Source organism: Neofelis nebulosa, chromosome 4 (genome assembly GCF_028018385.1).
Source record: "Neofelis nebulosa isolate mNeoNeb1 chromosome 4, mNeoNeb1.pri, whole genome shotgun sequence".
NCBI lineage: Eukaryota > Metazoa > Chordata > Mammalia > Carnivora > Felidae > Neofelis > Neofelis nebulosa.
Window position 1 is genome coordinate 60,013,414 of NC_080785.1, and position 23,936 is coordinate 60,037,349.

The following is a 23,936-nucleotide window of genomic DNA, read 5'->3' on the forward strand; positions in this document are numbered from 1 at the left end:
ACTTGAGCTACCTTAAAAATAAACATTAAAAAATAGTCACTGAATAATTCATTAAGAAGGGGTCATAATGGAGTAGGGTGGGCCCCTGAATCAGTATCACTGATGTTTTTACAGAAGGGGGAAATCTGGACACAAACATGCGCACAGAGCCAACTCTGTGACGATGAAGGCAGAGTCTTGGCCATACAACAGAAGCCAAGAGACACCAGCTATTGCCAGCAAACCATCAGAAGCTAGGAGGGAGGCATGGAACAGATTCTCCTTCACAGCTTTCACAAGCAACCAGGCTTGCCAACACTTTGATCTCTGACTTCTAGCCTCCAAAGCTAGAGACAATAAATTTCTGTTGTTCAAGCCACCCCATATGTGGGACTTTATTACAAGAGCAATGGCAAACCAATTCAGGTTCTAGCCTTTCCCTCCCTTACTTGCGGGATTTCCAAGACTGGAAAGAAAACATCACAACTTCTCGTCACGCACTTACCAAGAAGCCTTGCCAGAATGCAAGAGTTGTTTATTTACAGTAAGTTTATTAGATTCCAATTCTACCCTCCAAACACATTTCTTCCCAGTGAAATGTTATTTCAGTACTCAAGACGGTTTATAAAATTGATGAAGTCGTGCGATGAAAGACCCAAAGTCAATGCTGTGGTTTCAATCCAAAAGCACAAGTCACACCCCGAGAAAAAGCCATTATTTTGGTACTTTCAGTTATGATGAAAGCAGACAGGAACAGAACCTCTCCTGCACTCTAGGGCTGTGCTGAAGTCTGTTCCTGGATCATCTCCTTAATTGATCACAAATATTGTTATCCTCATTTTACTTCTGGGTTAGCCAGGGCCTGAAGATATTTAATAAGTAGGTTTAAAAAAAAAAAAAAGTCACACAGGTAATTAGTGGAGCCAGTAGTCAAACCCAGCACATCTGGCTCCAGAGTCAACACCCTGAAATGCCATGCCACTCTGCTTTGGATTTGTAGATTGTGAAAAATGCAGTATTTAATCAAAACTAACATCGTGTCACAACCAAAAGTCTTGAGAGTATGTCCTTTGTAAAAGAAGGGCAGTTCACATGCTTTCAGTTAACTTTGTATAGAAAAATCACAGGCAGTCTCACTCACCCTTTCCGGCATTGAGATTCCACCCCCAACCCCAAGGACAAGTTTCTGCCAACTTTTGGTGACTCCGTGAGGCTCCATCTGAGAATTGTAGGAGCCATGAGAGGAGGCACAGGAGAGCATGACTCCAATACCCTCAACACACTCCCTCGATAAAATCCCTGATCTAACTGACCCAGTATTCTTACTTTATACACTATATGCACAGGAAAATTGTAAAGAGGACGGTTACCTTTGGTAGTATTCTTCCCTTCTCTTGAAGACCTCTTCCGGAGTTACATATTGCCTTCAACATCAACTACTATCCAGAGCCCCTCCTTGTAGAGCGGCTCCGGGGAAAGCCTTACTTCAGCAACTTTGGCTCTCGAGATGTTTGTGATTAATACTTCCACCTGACCTTCCATGTTTAACAAGGGAAACCTGGAGATTTCAAAGCGCTAAAGGTTCCAAATACTAACAATAGTGGGCTTTCAACTACTTAAAATCACCTGTCTACCTAAAAACATTATCTTTTATCATATTGAAGTAACTTCTTCCCGTTGCATTAATCCTAAGGGGCACTTAAGAATTTTATTTACATTAGTCATGTAACTCTTTGGTCTCCTAAGAAAAAATTCAGAGTAAAGCGATGTATGCCATAAGAGCAGGTTAACTTGATTTGCTTTTGTACTTCTATTTGGCAAATAATCTGTACAAACCACCCAATCATCATAGACAATCCTGTCTCTTGCTTCAGTCATGTTAATACCAGTCTAAAATCTTCATAAAAATTCCTTGGTAATTTGTTTAAAATTTTTCAAACTCTAAAACGTAATGACTAGTCATCTTTCTATCTTTGTTTTGTATTGAAGTCTTCCAAAAGAAGGGCAATCTCAGAGGCAGGCCCTTCAGGGGAACGCTTTATGTGATGTGAAATTCTGAAATCCTGGTATTTTTTTCTTCTGGAGAGCTGCTTCAAAAAGCAATGGCAGCTCCCTCAAGAACTATGCTCCACTACAAATTCATTTTCCAGATTCTATACATTTGCGCTAAGTAGCAAAAGCAAGCATTTCAAGGAGAACCCTAAATGTCTTGGTCAGTTAAAATGAGAACTTATGGTGAATTAAAAAGACAAACCACTGGGGTGCCTGGGTGGCTCCGTCGGTTTAGCGTCCAACTTCGGCTCAGGTCATGATCTCACGGCTCTTGAGTTCAGGCCCGCGTCAGGCCCTGTGCTGACAGCTCACAGCCTGGAGCCTGCTCCGGATTGTGTCTCCCTCTCTCTCTACCCCTCCCCTGCTCATGCTCTCTGTCTGTCTCAAAAATAAATAAACATTACAAAAATATTAAAAAAAAAAAAAAAAGACCAACCACTTTGAGTAGAGCATCCTTTTTTGCTATCATTCTTTCTCCCAGTAAAGATCTCTCAGCGAATGTGGCCAGTCAGACCTGTTGTGGTCATTGCAAAACTTGAGGTGATTTATTCTTTTCTTTCATTCGTTGCATTAGATCATTAATGTGAAGAATTCAAACATGCACCCATATACCCAAAGCTGACGGTAACTTTTAGCCTCCGTTTGACCCAATTACTGTAAAAAAGATTTCTCTAAGAGAGCCTGAAAGTAATCTTTACAGGTTGTGAAAATGTACACACCCATATGTAATTTTATCAGGAAATCTTAGCAGGGGGCAGCTCAAACAAAGCAGGGCTCCTTAGCGTCAGCTGCCTTCACTTAGGAGCAGGAGGAACAGGATACCAGCCTGTATCCGTCTCCTTCCAGGTGGGTGTTGACTCACTGTAAGCAGATGGTGGGTTTATGATTCTAATGTATTATACATTTCTCAATAGACAAATATTTGCACTGGACCAGAATAAATAAGAAAAAAAAATTCCTCGGCTTAGTTTCTAACGAATATCTGAAGTTTTAGGACACCTCAGCATTCAAACTATTGTAGGAGGGGGGTGAATGTGCCGCAAGTCCTTTCCTTTCTCTCGTGTTTAGATCCTGCCCTAACCAATAAAGGAAAAAGGCTGGAAGGCAGAAGTGTAGTGAGGTGTATTGGGGAAATAGTAGATTTCTCCCATTTGGAGAGCGATTTGTAGTATACAGCATAAGCATACTTTAGCTCTAATAAAAGGACACTAGTCAAGTTCCCAGACTGAGCCAGAGTGTGGCCAATCTAGTTTTCTTTCTCTAATAATTTATGTCCTTTCTTTGCACAGTATGACATGGTCATTTTTCATCCTAAATGTGAATGTACTGATGAAGGAACACGAGGAAGTGCTCAATGGATTTAACAGAATATTAGTTTCACGTTATATCTTTACAACACAAGTATGCACTCGTCACTTGTCACTTCCGTGTGGGCCTGGTTTGTTTTGTTTTGTTTTTGCTTTTGTTTTTCATGACTTACTGAATAGGTGGAGATTCGTATTTAGTCTAGCTTCCCAGCTGAACTTGAAAAAGCTGTCCCGCTGTAGGGGGGAATGAAACAGATGGATTCCAACGGGTGATGACATGATAGAAAACAGATAACCTTCTCCAAAGCAGCCACAAAAGAAAAGCAAGAGTCAGCCACTGGAATGAAAATCAATTTCACAAATGCCGTGAACTTGAAGTCCTCTGAAATGTGGTACTTTAACGTTTGAAAATTAGTAGCAGTGGGAAAATTTCTTTAAATGAATACTCCTCTAAAAAGCAAAATAATTGGACCCATAAACCTCCTCCAGCCTGACTGGAAAATTAGATTTAAGAAGGAAGAGAATTCGATTCATCTGAATTTCTCCACAAAGAAAAAGCAATCAGAGTGAGATACAATTTCCCAAAGACTTCTTGCATTTCCCTTCAGAACGAAGGTCCAGAGAAATGCAGTAATTGGATCTTCCAATTATCCAAGAGTGGCCTGAAATGGCTACTACTGGGACCAAAAATCTCAGCAACCATTGGGAGAAGGCAATGTGGTGAGAGGTGGAGGAAGGTAAAAGAAAAGAGAAAGTCAAAGATGGGTATCTGGGAAAGATTTGGTGAAAATACCAGGAGAGAGAGACACACACACATTTTCTCCCTCTCCCTCCCTCTCTCTCCATCTCTCTGTGGGTCTCTCTCATTCTGGCTCTTTCTCTTTTTCTCTGTTCTGCAATTTTGAGAGAATTGGAAGAGCAAAGCAAAGAGAATTAAAAAATTGGGGGCTATGAGTTATTACATGAATCTTCATTCGTGTTTTTTGACAAGTGCAAGTGAAAATAGGGATCATTTTTAATTACTTTTGTTGGATGAAGCCTTATAGGACCTGGGAGTTATTTGAGTTAAGATCATTACTTACATAAAACATTCTGCTTAATTAGGATTCATAATCCATGAAATACTATGTTTAAAGCATAGATATTAGAATATATCTCTCTTAAATAAATAAGAAATATATATTCTTTGATTATTGAGTTTTCTTCTACCTCATATTTCCATCATGCCCAAATAAATGGACAGTTCTCTCCCTGCTACTCTCAGGAGAAATCCACAGAATGGATGCCTCTCTTGAAATATTTCTTTTTTTGTTCCTTAAACTCTCCATACTGCAGAATTTCCACTTGCCTTTCTGACCAATCTTCCCCAATATCCTCCCATGCGCTCTAATCAACCCCCAAGCTTTGAAAGCACTAGGACTCCATACCAGGCCCTCCTTTATTCTTTATTTACAATCTCTTGGTAACTTAACTCATCTAACTGCATTTTTTAAAAATCCGCCACTGATAAGCTAATGACTTGCAAATTTGGTTTCCAGCCCTGATTGCTCCACTGTATGCCAGACTCCTATACAACTATATGTTTGATATCTCCCCATTAGAAAACAAACAAGACAAAATAAAACAAAAGAAACAGTTACCTCAAAATTTAACATATCCCAAACTAAAACTCTTGTTTTCCACCCCAGACTCCAATTCAGCTGCTTGTCCATTTCAGTCAATGGAACCAACTTAATTATTACAATCAAAACCTTGGTAGGTAGAGTTTGGGGGAAGTCATCCAGAATTATTTTGTTCCTCATCCCCCACAACCCTTCAACAAGTCCTGTTGATAGTACTGCTGAAATGACTTTCTGTATAGCCTTTCCTCTATCCCAATGTCACCCCCTAGGTTTATTCTCTGTAATGTTTCACATAGACTATTAGAATCGCCTCTTACTATTCTTCTTCCTCTAGTTTTTCCTTCTGTAAATTAATAAATCTAATTTATTGTTTAATCTAAATAATACCTTTTTAAAAAATGGAACAAGGGTAACCCATTCCCTATATCAAGCCACTTAATGGCTTCCGGGTGAACCATTGACTGTGCATGCTGAAATTAAATACAAAAACAAAAGCAAAAAATCATATTGGCTTAAACAGCAAAGGGAATTTATTGATTCACATTTTAAAAATCTAACAGTAAAGCAGTTCAAAAATGTCATCAAGGTTCCATTTTCTGTGCTCTTCTACTGTCCTCCGTGGTCAATATCTCCCAGTAATAGCTCCTAAGGAGTCTATAAGACACAATCAGGAAAGTAGATTTTCTTGTTTGTGTCCAAAAGGAGGAGGCAAGGATCCAGTGGTTTGCCCCAATTTGGTCTCTTGGGTCACAAGCCCACACTTGAAACAATGACTGTGGCCAGAGTTATTGGAATAAGCTGATTGGCCTAAGCCAATGATAACTCAATCACAGAGCTAGAGATGGGGTTAGCCTCCCACTGAAGTGCAAGGGTAATGCATGAAGATAGACAAGAGCCAGAAAATCAGGAAAATGGAAATGGGATGCTCTGCCTCAGACTACTATGACAGAACCACAGACGGGATGACTTCAACAATCTTCATTTATATCTGACAGTTCTGGAGGCTGGAAGTCGGAGATCACAGTGACAGCATGGCTGGATTCTTGGTGAAGGCCTCTTCCAGGAAACAGCTGCCTCCTCCTTGTATCCTCACATGGTATTGAAGGAGGGAGCGAGGGAGGGGAAAAGAGGAGCAAGAAGAGAAAGAAAGAAGGGAGGAAGGGAGAAGGCATTCTCGGGTCTCTTGTTATAAAGACATTAATTCCAGGGGCTCCTGGGTGGCTCAGTCGGTCTAGCATCCTTCAGACTTCAGCTCAGGTCATGATCTGAAGGTACATAAATTCGAGCCCCACAACAGGCTTGCTGCTGTCAGCGCAGAGCCCACTTTAGATCCTCTGTCTCCCTCTCCCTCTGTCTCCCTCTGTCTCCCTCTGTGTCCCTCTGTCTCTCTCTCCCTCTGCTCATTCTGTCTCTCAAAAATAAATTTTAAAAGGGGCTCCTGGGTGGCTCAGTCAGTTGAGCGTCCAACTTCGGCTCAGGTCACGATCTCGCGGTCAGTGAGTTCATGCCCCATGTCGGGCTCTGTGCTGACAGCTCAGAGCCTGGAGCCTGATTTGGACTCTGTGTCTCCCTCTCTCTCTGCCCCTCCCCTGCTCAATGCTCTGTCTCTCTTTCTGTCAAAAATAAATAAACATTAAAAAAAAATTTTAATTAAATAAATTTTTAAAAAATTAATAAAATAAAGGCAATAATTCCACTCATGAGAGCTCCATGCTCATGACCTAATTACCTCCACAAAGCCCCACCTCCTTAACACTTGGAAGTTAAGGTTTCAACATATGGATTTTAGGGAGACAAAGATATTTACTCCATAACAAGGGGGAATTGGAAGTTAGGTAGACAACCAACAATGTCCACATTTCATGACCTGTAAGATACTAATGATCTATTTCCCTTCTCCGGGCCTTCTCTCCAGCAGTCTTGTTACCAGTCTCCTCTCACTCACCATATCCAGGTACATTGGCCCTCGTATTGCCCTCTCATGCCAAGAAGCTCTTTCAGACCTCAGATAATTTGCACTCACTGCTCCTGCCTAAAATACTCTTCTTCCGGCAGCTCTTCAAGTGGCTGATTCCTTTTGTTCCTCTGATCTTAATTCAGAACACTGCATCTTTAACTCTGGTTTATTTAATAAACTGTGACATTATACATGCCAGCTATCTACCCATGGGGTCTTGGAAATCACTACGTTTCTCAGAGACTTCATCACATACAGTATAATGACTTAAAAGTTCTGTCTACTTTTAATTATAATGATTTATATAGTGTTAATTGAAATAGAGGTTTCATTCAATTTTAAAATAATTAGTTATTAGCCATTTTCTCCTTCAAAAAGAAAAAAGAAAGAAAGAAACTCTCAGAGAAGCATGAAAAGAATGAATCTTGAAACCTTGCTTTTTTGAGTAGACAAGAAATTCTGTTATTTTAGCAACTCCACTAAAGGAAGAAATATAAACTAACACATTTGGAGCTTTGGAGCCAGAGACCTATTTACAATGGCCACAGAAGATGCAATAACCCTGATTACAGGCAGACATGTTGCCACCTGATCAGAAGCACTATCTAAAGCACTATATTGTAATCATTTTCTTATGAATCGCAAGAATTTAGACTGATCCACTGTAGTAAAGGAACTAAGTTAAACTTTTAGAAGTATGATTAATCTTTGAAAATTAGACACTGTAGATGAAAACAATAATCTATGTTTAGCACAGTTACTACAACAAGGATGGCAAAACTAAAAATTGGTATAAAAGCCTGGAGATATGCTGTGATATTTTGGGAAAATCTAAATTTATGATAATTAACTTAGAAGAAAGTAAATTTTACAAGAGAAATGTCAGGATACAACAAGGTCCCAGAGACATTTAATGCAGGAGATGCCTCTATTTGCAGAAGGGGGGAGTAATGGGTAATACCACAAGCAATTGTCCTAGTAAATTTCACTGGGTTTTGGCTGTATCCCTATAAGTCTCATTCAGTAGAGACCCCGTTAATATTGATTACCAAGTGAGTATGTGATGACAGTTCTCTCAGTAAAAATACATGTATGTACAAGGCAAAAATGGAATGCTAATGCTGGCCTCATTTTAGAGCCTGCTAGATCTTTGACAGTCTTTAACTATTCAGTTTAGCATTGCGTCAGCCATTTCAAATGGTTCTTGAGTTATATATCATTTCCTTGTATATGTATGCCATTGTTGCAACAACAGCGTATGGCAGATTCCAGCATCTGATAGGTTGAAAATATAAGTGAAAACGTAATGTGTGCATTTTACCAAAGAAAGATACAATCTATTATAAGAAAGATTTTTTTTTGTATATATAACACTATAAACAAAAGTGTTGCTAATCCAACTACAACACATGATCAATTATAAAAAGCATGACCCTTTCAGGGCTGGTAAAACAATAAAAAATGTGCATCTTAGAATAGAAATGTTTGTCAAAGACAAAATGTGGTGCTAATCTTGGTTTCTAAGCTTAGAATTACTAACTCGCATTTCCCTGGATCTCAGCAACTAGTTAAGTTACTGAAAGAAAAGGTAACTTCTGGTATTTTGCTTAAAGTTCAAAAGGAAGTAGTTTTATTTATTTTTTTAAAATGTTTTTATTTATTTTTGAGAGAGAGAGACAGAGAGTGAGCTGGGGAGGGACAGACAGAGAGGGAGACAGAATCTGAAGTAGGTTCCAGGCTCTCAGCTGTCAGCACAGAGCCCAATGTGGGGCTTGAACTCACAAACCATGAGATCATGACCTGAGTTGAAGTTGGACGCTTAACCAACTGACGCACCCAGGCACCCCTAAAAGGAAGTAGTTTTAAATGAATGAAATATTTTTGGTATATTTGCCAATGAACATTTTCAATCTATACACCCAAAAAGTAAATCAAGCTCTCTCTGACCTTGTATTATATATTATTACTTTCAATTATGTTCTTTTATAGTATTATTATAAGACTTTAGAAAAAAATTTTTTAACGTTTATTTATTTTTGAGAGAGAGACAGAGAGACAGAGCATGAGCAGGGGAGGGGCAGAGAGAGGGAGACACAGAATCCAAAGCAGGTCCAGGCTTGCATAGAGCCTGATGCGGGGCTCCAACCCACAAGCGGTGAGATTATGACTTGTGCCGAAGTTGGACACTCAACCGACTGAGCCACCCAGGCGTCCCTAGTATTACTGAAGACTTAAGTAAGATGTGTAAAGTCGTTGGGATAAATGGAGCCTAGCACGTAGCAATCACTGAGTAAATGTAAGCTATTATTATAATTTTACATTCATTCAAAATATATATACATAAGTAATATAGCATCAAGTTCTATTGACATGCCCATTGGAAGGCATGTGGGAAAGGAAAGCACTCTAGATACTATTGCTAGTTTACAAACTACCTGAAAACCTGGTTTCTTAAAAGAGCTATTTTGTTATGCACCCTGATTCTGTCAGTCAGGACTTCACACGGAGCACAGCTCCATGATGTTGGGGGCCTCAGCTGGGAAGACTTGAAGGTGGGGAAAGGTAACTCATCGAGGGTCATAATCATCTTCAGGTGTCTTTACTCATATGTCTGGCAGCTGCTGCTGGTTGTCACTGGAACCTCAGCTGGTCTGTCAGCCAGAAAATGTGCATGTGCATTCTCCTCATGCTCTGCCAGTAGGCACTAATTGGGCTGTCCTCTCAGTATGGTGGCTGGGTTCCTAGAGCAAGCATCCCAAGAGATTTTATTGCTTTCACGACCTAGACTTAGAAGTCACAAAAAGTCACAGAACACCACCAGATTTACAAAGAGGAAGCACAGAACCCACATTTCAATTGGGAGGAATGTCGTAGTCACACTGAAAGAGAGCGAGTGGAAAGGGAGGTATTGTCACAAGCTGTTTGGAAAATGCCATCTGCCAGAGAGAGTTAGATAAAGTGGAAGAGACAGAGACCAACATTAAGACAACCCGGAAGACGAGTACCTCTTTCAGCAGAGTCATGCACCAAAACATCTGGGAGAGACACTTAATCTTGAAACGTCAAGTACCCACTGCCCATGCGCAGAAACCCACCCAGAAACGTCAAAAGATCATTAGGCTCATACACTTGGAAAAAGAGCCGATGCTAACAAAATTTTCAAACTTGCTTCTCAAGCTACATCGAGCAAAGCTAACAGAAAATAAAGTTGTCAGAAATACCGACACTCAGGACCCATCACAAACTGAGTAAGGAGAGAAATTCAGTAGAGCTAGCATGTGCCTAGAAAAGCAAGCAAAAACAACTCTGCTTATAAGCATTCTGTTTAAGATTAAAGAATTCGTATGAGTTAAAAATAATGACTTTTCTTGTGCCTTTATATGTAGTGTGGTCTACTAGAGTATTTGCTTTTTCATATCTGTGAAACATTATGAAATTAGTATAATTGCTCCCATTTTATAGGTAAAAAAGCTGAGGCTCGAAGGTATAACCAATTTGCCCTTCTACCTGATTCCTAAGTCTATGCAATTTCCATTACTATACAATGCTTTTGATTTAATTTATCTTGTAGAGGATATTTGAAAGTACCAAATAGACACTTCTGGCCAGAGTTGGAAATAGGGAAATAGAATTCAAAGTACTATGGGGGTGCCTGTAGTACTATAAGGTTCTTTGTACTATAGTACAAACTACTATAGGGTGGCTCAGTTGGTTAAGTGCCTGACACTTTGATTTCAGTTTATGTCTTGATGTTAGTGTTGTGAGTTCAAACCTGTGCTGGGCATGAAGTCTGCTTAAAAAAAAAAAAAAAAAATTGAAGTATTATAGAAAGCTTTATATTTTTAACATACCAAAAACATTCTAAAGAAGAGGGCATTTAATGTCCCAGTCAACAGCAACGGGTCTCAATGGGTCTTTGAAGCAACATGCTTTGAAAGGAGCAAGTATTTTTGTGAGGAACATGAGCCAACAAAGAAAGACAGAAACAGATAGAAAACAGATATCTTCAGGGAGACTACCTAAGGAGACAAGACATTAATTTTTGAACAAAAAAGTACAAATATTTATAGGTAGTTTCAGAAATTATTAGGGGTCATGCGGCACCTGGGTGGCTTAGTGGGTTAGACAACTGACTTCGGCTCAGATTATCATCCTGCAGTTCATGAGTTCTAGCCCTGCATCAAGCTCTGTGCTGACAGCTCGGAGCCTGGAGCCTGCTTCTGATTCTGTGTCTCCCTCTCTCTCTGTGCCTGCCCCACTCATGCTCTGTCTCTCTCTTTCTCAGAAATAAATAAACATAAATTTAAAAAAAATTTTTAAAGAATAACACCAAGGTCAACAGGATCCCCAAGTATAGGGAAAGGAGAAAACCTCCAAAACAACAAAGAGAAGGTAAATGTCTTCTATTATAAAATGGAATAGGGGTACCTGGGTGGCTCTGTCAGTTGGGCATCCAACTTTGGCTCAGGTCATGATCTCATGGTCCATGAGTTCGAGCCCCTCATGAGACTCTGTGCTGACAGCTCAGAGTCTGGAGCTTGCTTCGGATTCTGTGTCTCCCTCTCTCTCTGTCCCTCCCCCACTCATGCTGTGTCTCTTTCTCAGAAATAAACATAAATTTAAAAAAAAAATTTTTAAAGAATAACACCAAGGTCAACAGGATCCCCAAGTATAGGGAAAGGAGAAAACCTCCAAAACAACAAAGAGAAGGTAAATGTCTTCTATTATAAAATGGAATAGGGGTACCTGGGTGGCTCTGTCAGTTGGGCATCCAACTTTGGCTCAGGTCATGATCTCATGGTCCATGAGTTCGAGCCCCTCATGAGACTCTGTGCTGACAGCTCAGAGTCTGGAGCTTGCTTCGGATTCTGTGTCTCCCTCTCTCTCTGTCCCTCCCCCACTCATGCTGTGTCTCTTTCTCAGAAATAAACATAAATTTAAAAAAAAAAATTTTTAAAGAATAACACCAAGGTCAACAGGATCCCCAAGTATAGGGAAAGGAGAAAACCTCCAAAATAACAAAGAGAAGGTAAATGTCTTCTATTATAAAATGGAATAGGGGTACCTGGGTGGCTCTGTCAGTTGGGCATCCAACTTTGGCTCAGGTCATGATCTCATGGTCCATGAGTTCGAGCCCCTCGTGAGACTCTGTGCTGACAGCTCAGAGCCTGGAGCTTGCTTCGGATTCTGTGTCTCCCTCTCTCTCTGCCCCTCCCCTGCTCGTGCTCTGTCTCTCTCTGTCTCTCAAAAATAAGTAAATGTTAGAAATCATTAGGGAACAAATGAGTAAGAGAAATACAGACTTGTGCTAATTGGCTAGAAAAATAAATATAAATGTCAAATCAATGCTTCTGAAGCTCAATATGCCATTAAAAAAATCGACACTGACAGCAAAATATTTCAAAAGTATTGACATGGCAGACTCTTCAAAAGGCCCTTTATTTATTTTCTTTATTCTTTAACTTCTTAGGCTATAACCTGAAATTTCCTTAGAGACACAGTCACGTTGCATTTTTTCTCACTGTCTAATTAACATGACATTCCAGATTTCTGTCAGATAATAAATTATTTTAATGAGCTAGTGAAACTTTTTTATATAGAAAGCTTTATTTCCAGACAGTGCCATAAGGACATTAAGTAGCATTATAGTGCTACTTAAACAAAAAGGAATCTTGGGTGTTTTTTATTTTATTCTTTATTTTTTAATGTTTATTTTATTTTGAGAGAGGGAGAGAGAGAAAGTGGGGAAGGGGTAAAGAGAGAGAGAGAGAATCCCAAGCAGGCTTTGTGCTGTCAGAGCCCCATGTGGGGCTCAATCTCACGAACCAAACTATTAGATAATGACCTGAGCCAAAATCAAGAGTCGGCCCACTGGGCCACCCAACACCCTTGGGTGTTTTTTAATTTTTTTTTAATTTTTTTTTAACGTTATTTTATTTTTGAGACAGAGAGAGACAGAGCATGAACGGGGGAGGGGCAGAGAGAGAGGGAGACACAGAATCAGAAGCAGGCTCCAGGCTCTGAGCCATCAGCCCAGAGCTGGATGCGGGGCTCGAACTCACGGACCACGATATCGTGACCTGAGCTGAAGTCGGACGCTTAACCGACTGAGCCACCCAGGCGCCCCCTTGGGTGTTTTTTAAACATATGTGTCACAACACAAAACAAATGATAGAACTCAACTTTTGAAAAATAATCTAATCCTTATACTTTTCATCTAAGGAGTGCATTAAGCTCTCCTAGAATGTTGGCTATTATCCAACATCTTACTGAAGAAGGTAGGCGAAATTTTTCATTCTTAAATTAAAATATGGAAACACCTCACAACATACAGGTCCATAGTAGAGAATGGAAAAGCAAATTAAGAGTATTAAACTACATTCTTTCCACAAATAAGCCAGTTCTGACTATTTAAGGGGGGGGGGACCCTTTATTGAAGTCTCTGACAGTAAGCGCTTACATAATACCATTTTATAACAAAATGTCAAATTGACCCAAGCTATTAATGACACAAATTTGGATGTCTCCATGTAAGAGTAATTTTAAATGCTGCATGTGCACACGCACACACATACACAGACACACAGTGAAGTGAAGAAACAAAAGAAGTCCTCTCTCTCTCTCTTTTAAGTATCTTTCTATATTACCTAAAGCTAGCTGCTGGTAGTTTAAATCCTTTCCTATTCAAAAGCTTTTATATCAGAGATATGATTTTTTCAAGCTTTAGTTTCAAAATCTAGAATAACCAATTAAGAACGTGTTTTTTACCATTTTACCATAACATCATCATGGGGGGGGGCGGGGAACGCAGCAGATAAAATATTTCTGCAGCTAGCAAGGGATTACCGGGAGATCTGTCTGCCATTTCCCTCTGGGTCATTTGACTCAGGACAGATAGACTTGAACAAAACCACCAGAGATCAATCCAGTGCTTCCTGGCTTATGTAAGTGCTCTGGCTGCTGTAACCTAGTCCCTAAAAAGAGAAGAAATTTCAGATCCTGATACTTGGTGAGTGTTCACCTTCCTTTAAATTATAGGTACTCAAAGGACCACACTTTACCATCTTCAACTTCCCTTCAGAAATAGGAAAAATGCTGTTCGGGAAATGAACCTCATTATTCATTTGCACCTAAGGACTTAAATTCAAATCCATCATTGAGTTGCACATACTTTGAGCCATTTTTTCAAGCTTTGATCTGGAAGTACAAGTGGGACCCAAGGCGATGATAACTGGTTAGTAAGCCCAAGCCCACACTCATATGTTGAGCACAGCATCATAGAAGCCCGAGAATTTTTAGGAAGAGTTTTTTAGAAGGAACTACATATACTTAAGGGTGTGGAAAATCCCCTTGGATTAGAAACAGTGCCAGGCTTTCCAAACCATTCCCTACAAGTAGTCGTTTGTTGTTTTTGTTTGCTACCTTCACAGCTCTCAGAGCCTCAAAGACACCCATCAAATACCACCAGTCAGCAGATTCACAAACACTGTTAAATTTGTTGAAAATCTGGACACTTCGGCACCCCAACCCCCACCCCAGGATCCTTTGTAAATGCCTCATTCCTACTGAAGGACACAGCATAAAATAGACTAGTTAAAAAGAAATATAGTTTATTTTCAAGTTTAGATAATAACTGGATCTTGTTACTAAATGGTTAGCAAATGGATAAAAAAAAAAAAGTCTGTTTTTAATACAGGAGGTAAACTGTGTAAGAAGCATTTATTTCACTAATACTAGGTTTTATGTTAAACTGCACAAGGTTTTAATTAGTTCGTTGTCTTAAATAGGTTAATGTTCCCACTGGAAATCTTATTTATACCATTTTTGTTGGCATAGGCTCCCTTTCCCAAAGGCGTATCAAAGTTTAACGTCAAACTAGCCGGATATACATTATCATAAAGTCCGAGTTAATGATAATTGGCAGTATGACTTCATGGCAACACAAAGGCACTGTTCCAAAGGGGAACTTACCATTTATACAATTGCATTATGAAAGTGGTCCATACAAAGTTACCTGTCTCTTCCTTCTACTGTACCTAAAAACTCAGACTCACCAATGGCCAAGATTTGGATTCAAAGAACAAAAAGGGACCAGAGAGAAATAATGGTATGTAAAAATGATGCCCTTGGGCATCCCTTGGGATGTCACGAAGCTATTCTAGGGCTTTCTAGAAATAACTAACAGACTAAGATAAACTTGGGACACATGTCTTTGGGTCTTAGCATCAAAATAAACCACAACCCTCCCTAAAAGGTCAAATTTGAAGTGCCTTCCTAAGTGGCTGGACTGACAGCTGTTAATTAATCACATAATCTGATTCTTGGCTCGAATAAAGGACAATTTACAGAGATGCTCTGCTCCCTATTTGAGTCATGGTCATACCTCTGGCTTCTTCAGCACTCCTTAGCAGTGTGGGTTGTGGTCGGGCACCCATATTTTGAGTGGTGGTAGACTCAAATCCTCGTTCAGCCATTTTTAACCTATGTTAGTTTCTCTTTTTTTTTTTACCTATGCTACTTTAGGTAGGTCACCTAATTTGTATCAAAGCCTCTGCTTCTTCATGTAAGAAATTGTAATAATAAGAATACCGACTTGACATATTATTGCAGGGGAGAGAAATACTGTAGCAAGGCACCTAGCTCAGAGCCTAACAAGTGTTTGATTATGATGATTGTTTATTCAATAAATGTGGATACAATACTACCAATGTTATCATTTTTGAGCTACAAAGAATTATGAGTCGTACAAATGGAAGGGAATCCCATCCTAATATTCGTATATTCAAAGCTCTTTACTACAATGATCCAAGTACAAAAAGAGGGAATATTGCACTCTCTGCCACTAGTGGGCATATTTTCTTCCAGCCTGTTCATGTACTCCAGCACACTAACCCTAACCCTAACCCTGACCCTTTAGGGAATATTTATACTTTCACATTTATATCGCCTCATACTTGTTTGAAACTTGGGGTACTTGTTTCTTTTCTGTCTGCAGGTTCAGCCTCCATACCCACCTCATCTGTATATTTTGGTATATAAACAAAAGCTCAGCCTTTAGGATCACAGAGACAAGGACTTGATTCCTGGCTCCAACATTTATGAGTTGGGAGACCTCAGGCAGATTACTGACCTCTACGAAGCTATTCACCTCATCTACAAAATTGGAATAATAATTGCCTTATCATGGTATCATAAGGATTAGAAACAAATATTGTATGTTCCTGGCACAGAATTGACTCTGATAGATGGGAACAACATTGTTACAGTTCTTTGTCTTAGTTCTGCCTAATTCTAAGCTTTCGTCTTAGACTGAGTTATTTGAGTCTTTGTAAGGATAAAAATCTCACTCTGAAATTCCAGTTTGGGACACGATAAAGTATATCCTTCCCTTAGACCTCTTATTCATGGATGTTATGTTTTAAAAGGAGAAAGAGGCAGAGAGAGACAGGGGGAGACCAAGAGAGAGAGAAAAACAGAGATAGAGACTCTCAAAAACAGAAAGAAGAAAGCAAAGCAGGTAGACACCTCAGGACCCAAGGAATGGCACTGTGTTGGGTTCCCTGGGTTTTCTTCTTGCCTCAGACATCCTAAACGTGGGACTGAAGAAGTTGGCAACCTGAAACAGGTAATGAATACACGCAAAATAATCTCCAAGAAAAGCCTGCACTTCTAGTCAAAAGAGCAGGAAAGACACAACCCGGCAAGACAGAAAACTTTTAGACAATAACCATTCTACTCTAGGCATACACTATGGGAAAATTTGAGGCTTCCCCATCACCCTTGTCAGCAAAGGCTAGGCAGAAAGCCAAGAGTTCCACCACCATTTGGTGGTAATATGGCACCCCTCCCAGGTGCAATGGTGTCAAGGAGACCAAGCGGAGGAGAAGACTTTCGCCACTTCCCAGCATTAATTACGCCATCTCTCCACCCTTGGGTCGTCAGTAAAGGTATGCAGGGAAGAGTAACAAGGCACCCCTTCCTTTCTCTGGCAGGATGTTATCCCTGTAGGATATCCCCAGTGGGAAGTCAGAAGTCCCACCTCTAATAGCACTAACAAGGTACTCGGCCCCAGAGGTTGGGTCAACAGAGGTTGATGAAAAATCTGGATTTCCATCACCACTGAGCAGTAAGGAGATAGTTCCCCACTTCTATCATCAGTATGGCATCAGATGTGTCACTAATAAATCAGATTTAAATAAGACCCAGAATCTCATAATATCAAAAATGTCCAAAATCCACTAAAAAAGTTAAAACTCTCAACATACCAAGAACAAAGAAAATCTCAACTTGAATGAGAAAAGACAAAGTGAATGAAAACAGAGAAATAATACATTCCTCTATTTACAGGGATATAATGATTGAAATGACAGCAGATTTCTCATCAGAAACCATGGAGGACCAGAGAAAGGGGACATTTTTCAAATGTTGAAAGAAAAAAACAAACAAACTGTAAACCCAGAATCCTGTATCCCATGAAATATTCTTCAGGAATTAAATGGAAATCAAGATATTCTGCAGTAAAGAAAACTTAAGAATTTTTTGCTGGCACCTACTCTAAAAGAATGGCTAAAAAAACACTTGAGGGGTGCCTGGGTGGCTCAGTCAGTTGAGTGTCTGACTTCTACTCAGGTCATGATCTCACAGTTGGTTCATGAGTTCAAGCCCCAACTTCGGGCTCACTGCTGTCAGTGCAGAGCCTGCTTCAAATCCTCTGTCCCCCTCTCCCTCTGCCCCCACCCCCTCACTCACGCTCACTTGCTCTCTCTCTCTCTCTCTCAAAAATAAACAAACATTAAAAAAAAAAAAAGAAAACATGACACAATACAAATGTTAAAAGAGAGAATCTTGAGGGGCGCCTGGGTGGCGCAGTCGGTTAAGCGTCCGACTTCAGCCAGGTCACGATCTCGCGGTCCGTGAGTTCGAGCCCCGCGTCGGGCTCTGGGCTGATGGCTCAGAGCCTGGAGCCTGTTTCCGATTCTGTGTCTCCCTCTCTCTCTGCCCCTCCCCCGTTCATGCTCTGTCTCTCTCTGTCCCAAAAATAAATAAAAAACGTTGAAAAAAAAAAAATTAAAAAAAAAAAAAAAAGAGAGAGAATCTTGAAACTTCAAGAAGGAAGGAAGAATAACAAAGAGTAAAAATATGGATAAATGCAATGAATGTGCTTTCTTCTCTTGAGTTTTCCAAATTATGTTTGATGCCTGAAGCAAAAATTGTAAGATATCATTTGGTGCTCAAGATATGTAGAGGAAAAATATGTAAGACCTTATATTAAAAGAGGAAGATAAAGGGACTCAAAGGGAAGTAAAATTTCTGTTCTTCACTCAAATTGGTAAAATGTTGATGGCAATAAATTGTTATGAATATATAAGTGAATAACCTATTACTACAACTAGAAAATATACACAGATACACTCAAAAATACTATAGATAACTCAAAATGGAATTCTAAAAATGTTTAAGTAACCTAATGAAGATGGGGGCGGGGGGAATCTTATTCTGTTAAGATTTGGGTAAAAATTGCTGGTGGCTGGGGCACCTGGGTGGCTCAGTCACTGAAGCGTTCAACTCTGGTTTCAGTTCAGGTCATGATCTGGCAGTTTCATGGGTTTGAGCCTCCCAACAGGCTCTGCACTGGTAGTGTGGAGCCAGCTGGGGATTCTCTCTCTCTCTCTCTCTCTCTCTCTCCCTCTCTCTGCTCATCCCCTACTCACACTGTCTTGTCTCTCTCAAAATAAATAAACTTAAAAAAATGCTGTTGGCTTAGTCATGTTCTTCATCAATACAAAGCTATTCCCCAGCTTCAACCTCCTTCTACTGTGACTGCTGATTATAATACATGGGTCTAGGGGCGTCTGTGTGGCTCAGTCAGTTAAGGGTCCCACCTCCGATCAGGTCATGATCTCATAGTTCGTGAGTTCAAGCCCCACGTCGGGCTCTGTGCAGACAGCTCAGAGCCTGGAGCCTGCTTCAGATTCTGTATCTCCCTCTCTCTCTCTGCTCCTCGCCCTCTCTCTCTCTCTTTCTCTCTCTCTCTCAAAAATAAACATTAAAAAGAAATTTCAACACATGGGTCTATACTCAGTGGAGCCCCCCCTAATAGCCACTACAGTCTTAGACTCAATATCAATAATAATGTGTGTTGAGAAAAATAATACATAGGGCTGACTATCGGAAGAACAAGAGACCTGTTTTCCCAGAGACTTAATAAAGCCTTGGATTAAGCAAGATCATGCGATAAGGGCACTCGGACTGCACTGAATTGTACCCCCTCCCTCCCTCATACACATACAGAATAGCTTTTACTATATTGCATTTTGGCACAAGCTGTCAGCTACACTGATGTGAAAGCTTTGCAGAGAGGGAGTCCTGCATCCAATATTAGTGATAATCCTAATACCCTCCACTTATTGAGCCCCTCTTAAATAGCTACATACCAGATATCTTGTACAAATTATTATTAATCTTTGAAACAAGTCCTGGAAGTATATTATCTCATTTACAAGTATCTGAGCCAAAAGTCCCAGTTGTATCTGTCTGTCTCCACTCAGTCAGACTGTCATGGTATGAGAATTTTATTGGAAAAATGTTTTTTTTGCCATTTCAAAGCGTTAAGAGAAGATACCAGGAGAAATCCTGAGTTTAGAAGAGAGAAAAATTGCTGACAGGAATTACAATCACAACGTTAAAAGGCAACCCAGAAGATACATAGCCAGAAGAGTAGACTGAATATATGGATACCCAATGAAGAGAGAACCAAAGAAAAATCTCTATGGCCACCATGAAGTAAGAGGGAGAGTCATTGAATTACCTTGATAGGTTCTCACACAAGGAGGAGCTTCCTAAGTACTGTTTATTCAGGAATCAATCATGGGTGGGAATTCTATAAATTAGAGGATAGCAGGTTACTCTAGACATAAGGGGGCCTTTGAAGGGATGAGTCTTATAGATACATTCTGATACAGTGACTGGGTTTCTCTTCAGTCTGGCTTTCTTGAGGGATTTTGACATACTTGCATATCGAAAGCAATCTAGATCTGGCCCTGAAAATTCCCCTCACTGTCTTTCACTGTAGCAAGCGGCCTTTTCTTGTGCTTTTCTTTGTCCAGTCTTGTGGTAAAGCAGTAAGTGTTCGGGAGGCCCCCTAACTCCTCTAGGCCTATTTTCCCATTTGTAAAATAAGGAATCTGGAGTAAGTGATCTCTAAAGTCATTTCCAAAAGTCACATTCCATGATAATATTAAAAATATTTTAGGGATATATCCCTAGCCCTGATTGTTTGAAGAATATAATACTTATAATTCCCATCGGCTTCCAGGGTATTACCCAATGTTTAGTATTTCTTCCAAAAGTTAACACAACTTCACAACGACCAATCTTTATAAAAATCTCTAGTGCTTTAGTGGTGTTTAGTTATTTCAACTGTATAGAACACACATCGATACCACTGTTTTCTTACAGAACATTTCTTTTTCTATTTTCAGTTCCATGGCCATAAACTTCTCTTTCCACAACAGCCAGATGTCATATAAGATGTCTCCCACTGACAATTAATGGGGACAACCACAAAGGATGTTGATGGATCAATGTTAGACCAGTCACCAGGATGAAGAACACAACTGAGATCACAAGTACCCCCAACAATAATTCAACACATTTTTGAAACAAAATGACAGCCATCCTCATAGCTCTGGCTGTTTGAGGAGTTAGAGTGACACCACCCTTTCAAGCCATATTTTTCCTTATGTCAAGTCGGAGAAGGAGAGCTGACCTAGTTTCTCAAACAATGGTTTTAAAAGCCAAATGGGATGATGCACATGAAAGAACTTTGTGAACAAAGACACCTTCTGACATGCAAATGTATAAGTAGCTCTATCTTTCTAGGAATAAGAAATCTTTGTAGGAATATCTTTGTAGGATAAGGTTGCACATTATCATAACAACAAAGCAGTAGTCTGATTCTCTAAAATATCTATTTTTTATTTTTTTAATGATTACTTATATTGACAGAGAGAGAGAAAGAGACAGAGAGATAGACAAAGCACGAGTACAGGAGTGGCAGACAGAGAGGGAGACACAGAATCCGAAGCAGGCTCCAGGCTCTGAGCTGTCAGCACAGAGGCCGACTTGGGGCTCGAACTCACAAACCGTGAGATCATGACCGGAGCTGAAGTCAGACACTTAAGTGACTGAGCCACCCAGGTGCCCCCTATAAAATATCTATTTTGATAAACATATTTTTACACTCGTGCAAGATTTCCTGAAGTTTGTTCCATTGAATGCTAATAGATATTATGCAAATAAGAACAACAACAAAACACAAATTGTATTTGATCAAATAATTTGGAAAAATGCTTGGTTAAGCAAAGTTAAGCAGACCTCTTTCCCATAGAGCTTCATAATGCCTTTAATATGCTAATGTGCAATACACCAAGGACACTATAGAATGCAGTGATTTCGAAGTTTATTTGACTATAAAACCATTTTCCCAGGCAACATCTCTTAGCAATAATGTCCACAGAGTATCATTAGAAAACAGAGCACTAATAAAAATGTTTGGTTTTGGTGCAACTTGCTGAATGAAGCAGAACCTATTCAGCATGTGCCTCAGACACACAGGAAGAAGCCAGAGTAGCAAACACTGATTCCAGCTGGGTTAATCACTTTTGTAACAACATTAAACTAAATTGCTAAATAGGGCTTCTGAGCAGCAGATATTCTAGAGACAAGGTCTTTGTTTTTGTTTTTTGTTTTGCTTCCCAGGATTTAAAGTGAAAGTACAGGTAAGCTGATGTCATTTGGCTGAAATTTACACACCCACATCACAAAGCTGGTCTCCCTTTTTACCCCCCACCGTGAGCCCATATTCTAGTATCTCGTTTTCTAACGATTTCTTTTGCTTTTCTATTCAGCATTTAAAATCCTAAACTTACTGGGACTCACCGAGTACCCTAGTGAAAGACAGCATATCACAGTAAATAAGAAGTCCCGTGACTTTGGATTCGAGTCCTAGGTTCAACATTCACAATTTACTAGCTGCGTGGCAAATTGTTTCACTTTCCCTGGCCTCAGTTTCCTTATGAGTAAATAGAATAAAATAGATATGCTTAGTATTTAAATTTAGGAACTGAATAAATTTGAATAAATCCCTTCCTGTCTGAATTCCCACTACGTCTGTCTGAAAATCAGGAATCAAATTGATTTGGATGGCATGATATCCCTTGTTATCTAACTTTGCTACCCAAACACTAAATAAATTTGATAGCAAGGAGTATTTGTGGTACCTACTTTGTGGAGTCATTGTGATGATTAAATTAGTATCTGTAACGAGACTGGCACATAGTGAGTACTTCCTAATCCTATTGTTCCAACTAATATGACATAAAAATTCCATAAGTATTAATAATAGACCTCTTCTAGGCAATTTATTCCTACTTAACAGAGGCTCTTAGTACTTTAATCCTTTTATTGAAGGACTGAGCTTCAAATTTTATTTATGTATACATTTGTTTATTTTTACAAGAGGATCTTTCTTAGGAAGGAAAAAGAACCTGGGGATATGAATCAGGAGACATCCTTTCTAGTCACACTAATTTCTAGCAAAGTAGTAGTCATAATACATTGGGCAGGGATGTAACCTCGATTTCAGTTTCCTCTTCAGAAAAGTAGCACAGATCCCTACCCTTCCTACCTCATGGAGTTTCAGAGAAAGTGAATGTAAAAGTGTTCTGCAAATGGTTAATGTGTAACATTTAGAAAAGGGACTGTTTTCTACTCCACTTGGGCCACTGCTTATTCTTTTTGTGGAAAAGGAAATAAAAAGAAAATTTAACCAAATAGAAATAAAATTCGGCCAAAAGAAAAAAAATAATAACCTCAGGATTACGGTGCTAAAACATGTATGAAACTCACGGTCGTGAACAAATCTGTTCATAGCATATTTCACAGTATTTAACAGACTGCTGGTTGTACAACAGGACATTTTGGAAACAATATTCACTCAAGCCATGAACACTTTATTGAACACCTACTAGGTGCCAGGAGCTGCTCTTGGTGCAACTGTGGTTGAATTATGGAGTAAGTGACTCATTACCTACAGAACCAGATGTTGATGTAAATTTTCCCTCTCACCTAACATACTGCTTTTCCTTATCAAGTCACTTATATTCTTTGCTCAAGCCTCCTTCTTTGTAAAAACGGCCCCCTGTTTCATGAGACTAGGACTATCCATAAGATCATGTTACTAAAGTGTTTGTACTTCCTCAAAAGGAAAGTATAACTGGAAAACAGTCTACTTATCAGCAAAGTACCACAGGACTGATTTCCAACTGCAATGACTGCTTTGTTGTTCATTCATTTTCTTACCTCGGAAATTTAATAAACTTTATCTAAAGGTCATGAGTTCTTCCTGAATAGCAGCACCAAAGGTATTTGTATAGCATTTAATATTTAGCCAACCTTTTACAATCTTACTGTTTATTTTCCTCTTAGCAACCCAAATTAGTTCATTACTATCATATTCTTCTTAGAAATGAAGAAGCTGAGGCCCCAAGGCATACGAAATTGATCAAGTGTAACAATCAATGTTATCCTCACTCTGAGTCAAGTGAGAAGGAAGTCATCAAGTTGAACATTTTTAGCTTTTTAAAAATTGTATCCCCAAAGTACATTTGACTATGCAAATGAGATTTAATCCTAGCAGGAAAAAAAGCTTAGATAGAATATGAATCTAGTGCTATACAATAAAAAATATTACTGTGTTATTTAATATGAAAGAAATTCTTCTTTCCCTCTCTACTTCGAATATATTCCCCCTTTATCCATATTATCTGCTAAATTATCCATGAAATATGCTATCAGCTTATCTCCTACTAGTGTGAAATTGTTGGGGGGGGGGGGGTTGGTCAGAGAGGAACAAAAAATCCAAGCAATGACAAACTTTAGACTAAAAACAAACAGGCAAAACCACTAAGAATGAATTGCAACTGCCGAGCCACTACTGTATGATTTCTCTAATTCAAA